The following is a 6554-nucleotide window of genomic DNA, read 5'->3' on the forward strand; positions in this document are numbered from 1 at the left end:
GTCTGCGGTTGGCTGGAGAACTCTGGAGACACGAAAATCTCAGGGGTCTGTGAGTATACCAGAAAATCTCAAAAATGCATATCAGTCCAAGGTCTCAAGTTCTCAGAGTGGGGAATTACTGATTAGAACAGTTTGTCATCAAAAAAATATATTGGAGAATCAAATTGAAAAATCCAACATAACCTAAATTTACACTAACAGATAAACAGATGCTACAGTAAAGAAAAAGAGAGCCAAGAACGGAATTTTACTTTATCTATGCTGATAACTATCTGAGAACGAAACAAAGACCAACTGGAATGCAAAAAATAATGAAGTAAAATAAGCACATGGAAGTGTTATGTATAATGAAGTGAAATTATCCACTATGGTTTATTTGACATATGGATAATTTCATCTAAGAAAGAGAAATAAGCATATCGAAGTGTTGATGCATCAAATACATTTAATGCACACTCCCAAATGCAGTCTTCATGTTCCCATCGAAACACTATACATCTAAATCCTATACTCAATTCATAAAGGTTAGCCCCATTAATTAAGGGAATATAATTGCAATATGCATAATTAGTTGATATCAACCATGTATATCTCACACAACTAAGAATGCAGGGCCAAAACCAGAGTATACTTACATAGGTGTTATTTCCTATTTACATTTTGATAAGTCTCATGTTTTAACAATCATCCAGCATCCCACTCATGGCACAATTGTTTGTGGGATGACACAACCCATGACACAACTGGAGACTAATTCTACAGAACCCATAACACAAAACAATCCAAAATTAACAGACTGCAGTAACAACATTCCAACAAAAGTAAGAAGACCAAAAAAATGATCTATTAAAGTAATTTAGTTCCATCATGCATAAACAACATTCCAACAAAAGTAAGAAGACCAGAAAAATGATCTATTAAAGTAATTTAGTTCCATCATGCATGAATCAAGGCAGTCACATAAGGCTAGTATGTATGGTAATCCAACACATTAACATAAAGCATCCAAATACAGACTCAGAATTACAAAACACATGAAAATTCAAATTCCAACGTGTTATCCAATCACCAATTTCAAATCCACCAAAACCAAAACCCAAAATCAAAAGAAGGTGATCAAATGTTTGATTTTGCTAAATATTACAAAATAAAATAAATAAAAATCTGTACAAATCAGCGGGCATAACTTGTAGCAGTGCAGGGAACAGTAGCGTAAGTTGCATCGAGGGCAGCATTAAGCACATATACTAACTACCAACATCACGACCTTATTTTTTTGGGCCTATTCAAAACATTGTACTTATAAAGATTGGCACAACCCCATTACACAAAAGATTGACACTTTTTTTCAGGCTCTGCTTAGTTTGAAAGCCCACTTCTATAGAGACTGGGATCACATATAAACACTGGAACAAAAACCTGGCAGCAATGAATGCAAAATCATTCACAACATAGAACAGAAAACAGGAACTCACACAACATGATACAAAATCCTAACATACTAATTAATACAACATTATAATCCACCATCCCATTTGTCAACATAATTCACCTCTCTGACTATCTTCCCCCTCTTTCTCACCAAACAAAAATACGCATCTTCCTCTTTTGAAAGCTGCAATTATATAATTGAAAACAATATATAATAAAAATAGAAAAGAGTGAACTCAAGATTAATAAAGGCAAACCAAAATTTAAATGTTCATAGACGAATCAGCAATGAAAATGCGGAGAATCAAATAACAAAGTTTTTTTAATTTCTTCTTGTAGCAATAGACGATCACCAAGCATTACACTCTAACTTTCAGTCAAGCTTAAACGGATATCCTATCTTTCCTTGTAACTCATCTTTCTTTTCATGGATATTAGTTTTTGTTTCTACATTTAAACAAAATGGTAGCATGAAAAACTCATTTAGCCAAGTTAACAACCATTAACAAATAGCTTCTAGAAAAGATCAAAGTGAATAAGATCATTTCAACCTTTAGCTCAAGAACAATTCATAAAAATCTACCCAAATATGAAAATTCCTGCCCCATTCTTTGTGATATTGGAACACAAAATTAAGTTGTTTGATTTCAGGCAACGCTACTTTACCTCTATACATGGAAATGATCCTGTTTATGCTGCATTACACGTTAGCAAAACCATATTAATTGAAAAGATGATCATCAAACCTAGCTAGCTAGTTGAATTATTTGTTAATTAAACGTACTCGTGGCTTGCAAATTGGCAGGCCATGCCAGAGGGAGAGAAGATGATCATGAGGGCAACTTCAGCATCGTAGAGGATAGAGAGGTCAAAAGCCTTATTCAAAAGTCCATTTATGCGTTTGGAGAAGGTAACCTCTTAAGTCTCACAAAAAAATAAAAGACTTTTTCGTTAGCGAAATCTCTTTCTACCGGGAGTTCTAAAAGTTTTTTTTTGTGTAACAAATAAATAATCTGAATCGTTCTAGCAACCTATTTTTTCACCACATAAACAACAAATCACAAATTTAACACTTGCAATGGTATACGAAACCAACCGCAAACGAAAAAGAGAATGTTGAGAAAATAACCCAGATGAAGGCAGCTTTGGAGAGTTTAGAATCCAAGTATGGTATCAACAGCCAAGATATGTTCCCTGTAATATCCTTTTATAGATCCCAAAACAAATACAATCTGCACAATCAAATTTCTTGTTATAGCCAAAAGAGAACAATAGTATGCAAGGTAGTGCATCTCAAACATTAAATGAATAATTCAGATAAAATGAAATCACAAAAGAACACAAAAATTTAAAGAAAAAATCTTTATAAATTAGCATCCTGACTGCTTTGGATCCAAAAACTTTTAGCACAGACAGTGCACTGCAATTTATCTAAAATAAAACCCTAAACCTATGAAGGCAGCGTCTGTAATTTTTCTTTACTAAGTTATGATAAATAATAAAATCTAGCAATGAAGTTCCACATGCATGTGTCCCTGTGTTACATTCTTCTTCTCACTACTTCTTTTTTATTAGAATTATGTGTTGGTTGTTGCCCGAACAGAAATTTCAATTGGTTAGCTTTGAGGGCTGGAAATAATATTTTCCGAGCAAGAAAACAGAGGCAAATAAATAAAACTGTCGGTCGAGTGCAAGTTGTATCCTAAGAAATTCTTAAGCCAATGTAATTGGCTTCAAAATTCTAGGTTCTCTTCAGATAAAAATTTGGTTATTGTTTCTCTCTTTCGTGCAAGCTTACACCACTAAAGGAAGCCAGAGATTTTTACCTTTTACCTTTTACCTTCGGTCTGAGATCCTCAAGTGTGCGCTCTGCAAGCGGTTTCAGAAAACAAAAAGCACCGTTTCCTGAAAATAAAAGGAAAATTATACCATAAACCCACACTGAGCATCTAAACACATAAACCAAATAGCCAAAATTTGAAAAAAAACAAAAATTTAAACAAAAGTTGTATCTGCAGACCAAAGGCCACCAAAAAATAAAAAATAAAAATTCTTAACAAAAGACTCCAAAGGAAAAACAAAAATTGTATACCCTCAGCACAAAAGGGCTACCAACGCTGCACACAACAGCTGCAAAATTTGATGACCAGCGCTTCCTGAAAGAAAAAACCGAATCAAATTAGACAACCAGACGCAAGATCGAAGCACACAGACATAACCCCTAAAATCACAAATAAAAAAAAATTCCAAACACAAAATCCAGCTGCAAATCGAAAACCACAAATCCAGAAATTAAATAGGGACGCTGAAAAAGACCTAAAACTCTCAAATGTATTCTTATTCCACATATCCCGCATACACGAACCTAACTTGCCACTGTTCACCTCCCCCACTCCTCCCTCTCTCTTTATCTCACTGCAATCCCGACGATTTCTCTCACTGTCACCCTCTCCTGGCATGGATTAATAATTACCTCAACAGCTAACGGAGCCAAAGCCAAACTCCAGAGCTTCGAAGGGTAGGATCAGAGAAACAGGAATAGTTCTTGTTCCTTCCCCACTGCTGCTGCTGCCACTTTCTCTCTGTAAAAACCAATTGGAAATTGTTTAGAGAGAGAGACAGAGAGGCGAGAGTGATGACTTCAATGATTCAAATTATATTTAAATTATCTTCTTTAGCTCTAAAACAACAAACCCAGAAGCCTAAGGTTGCATGAATGCAAAACTCAAAAATCCAAATTCCAAAGAATAATTAAAGAAAAACAGAAATATACAAAAATAAAAAACCCAAAAGAAATCAAAACATATAATCAATAAATAGTTAATTAATTAATCAAATAAATACAATACCTGAATGCCTCGTTTGAACGACCCGATGCAAGAACTCAATAACCCGTCACAGCAAGACCGGACATTTTAGAACTGACTGTGTGTCCTGAGTAGAACAGAGTGAATGGTGGTGGTTCTGTGGTGATGTTTCGCCGGAAGCAGCAGCAGCACCGCCTGAAGTATCCCTACTGGTCGAAGCAGCAACAGAAGAAAAAGATGAGGTGGAAGAAGATGGATGTTCATAATCGAAGAGTTCGAAAGGATTTACCTTTGGATTCTTCGGCTTTCAGATGGAGTTTGCTGGTGTGTGGGCCTGCAACTTCGTTTGCAGGCGTGATGTTTCCATGGAATTTCTCTCGGGCTTACATAGAGAGCAAAGCGAGAGAGAAAGCTTTCCAAATTTTGCGAACTCAAGGACTGAGTTTGGTTTTTGACAAAAATGGAGGCCATGGAGTTTGGTTTTTGACAAAAATGGAGGCCATGGTTTCTCAGAGAGATCAGCGAGCTCACATTTTTTAATTCTCAGAGAGAGAAAACTCTCGAGCTTTTGCAGAAGGGGAATTGTGTTTTGTCGAGGTTTTTAGTTGTAGTGGAGCTAACGAAGGGGGATGAGAGAGAGAGGTTCAGCGGCTAGGGTTTGAGTATGGAAGAGATGAAAATTGAAGAGAGCACCTGTTTTGGCTGAAGCACGGCTCACACACGAGGATCAAGAGTCGAGAGATTCAGTGGCAGTGTTGTAAATAGACGGAAATGTCTTACAAAACACTGTTCATATGAATAGTGCAATTTCCCCTCCTACTTTATACTAAAGTAATATGAAGGTATTGGTGTTAAAGTAAAAATATAAACGTACAATTTGCTAAGTAAGTTTGGTGGATACTTATGTGAGTAGTTAGGAAAATTTTTAATTAAAGAATAAAGTGAACTGATAATAAATCAAACAAGAATATTGAATTGGGCCTATCATTGGAATTATTTCCGAAAATAAATATTTCGGGGCCGAGGCATTATAGGAGGAGGGAGAGAAAAAAAAAAAGAGTGAGTTTAAGTTTAAAAACTTACTTTTTATATTTTTAGAGTATAGACTATATTTTTTGAGTTAGTCTTGAATTCAGTTTTTGAAAATAGTCTTACCAAACAAGTTTTTAAGGTCTAAAACTTGAAAATTGTTTTTGAGTTTAAAAAGTTGGATTCAAGTAGAGTACCAAACATGCCTTTAAAGATTCTATTTAGTCCTTCTCCTATAGGAACTGGAGCTCCGCCCCATTAGAAGACACAAAGTCCTCAAATTTAAGTACATACAGTAGTAGAGAGTGGTAGGGATTCCATTGGAAATGCTCTTAAATCTTGATGTTTGTACAAATAACTTGTCACACTTCTTAAGAATTACTCTAGCCATACTAGTAGATTGGTGCGAGCATGACCAGAGAGTGATACAACTATTGACATGATTAGTGTCATGATAATATTGATTCATTTTAATCAAAATCACCTTTTCAGCATGGATTAGAGCAACTCCACCCCTATCCACTTTGCGCCAGCACCTAGCCCATTTATCCACTTAATTGAACAGTAACAGACTTAATGAACAGTAATAGGCCAAAGCATCTCCACCCCAAAAAAAAATGTGCTGGCACCTAGTCTAAAAATGCGCTGGCACAAACGATCTCTACCCCTACAAAATACGCTGGCACCCAGTCCATTTAAAATATTAAATAATTTTTTTATAAAATAATAAAAAAAATAGTTTTAATTTCGGATAGGATTTTTAACCAATCTCGTCACGCCACGTGTCATTATCCGAACTTACTATTTTTTGAATAGATTTTGATGCGAGAATTACTTGACACTCAAATTAAACCCTCGTTTGACAATTGTAGTAGAATGGATAAGTGAGGGATCGTTCTAGACCGGGGATTAGGAGGGCTTGCTAAAACCTTCTAAATTGACTTAAAAAGATAAAAACACAATATAAAACACTATTTAATGCTCGAAGAAAGCAAAACTAAAAATAAGAAAGATTAAGACTAAGACTTCAACGAAATAGGGGGGAATTGGATTTGGACGAATTTAAACTAAAACGTAAAAACAATATAAAACGTTAAACTAGACTCAAAGAATGTGAAACTAAACGTTAAAACACTAAGACAAACCAAAAGAATCAAAATGCTTTAAAAACACAAACTAAATTGATTTCTAACTATATTGCACATTAAAGCAAAAGGGGGATTGAGGTTTGATGAAAATTGAAATAACGAAACAAGAATGTAATTGATGAAATAAGATGGTTGGTGA

The 6554-nt window shown here is 35.0% G+C and overlaps 1 long non-coding RNA gene across 2 annotated transcripts; it reads right to left on the reverse strand.

Annotated features, from left to right (window-relative positions):
- Nucleotides 1-434: 434 nt before the first annotated feature.
- On the reverse strand, nt 435-4642 carry LOC125468753. Of its 2 annotated transcripts, none has more exons than XR_007251171.1 (5): nt 4281-4499; nt 3524-3587; nt 3265-3336; nt 2216-2663; nt 435-756 (listed from the first exon to the last, which is right to left on the reverse strand). It is a non-coding gene; the product is annotated as an uncharacterized LOC125468753 (long non-coding RNA). The 2 variants fall into 2 exon arrangements; XR_007251169.1 differs by lacking the exon at nt 435-756 and adding an exon at nt 4528-4642 and having other exon boundaries at nt 2649-2663; nt 4281-4447.
- Between the last annotated feature and the right edge of the window lie 1912 nt (nt 4643-6554).

The sequence above is a fragment of a genome, unplaced genomic scaffold (assembly GCF_019419815.1).
Source record: "Pyrus x bretschneideri cultivar Hongxiangsu unplaced genomic scaffold, Pyrus_bretschneideri_v1 Contig10, whole genome shotgun sequence".
Lineage (NCBI taxonomy): Eukaryota > Viridiplantae > Streptophyta > Magnoliopsida > Rosales > Rosaceae > Pyrus > Pyrus x bretschneideri.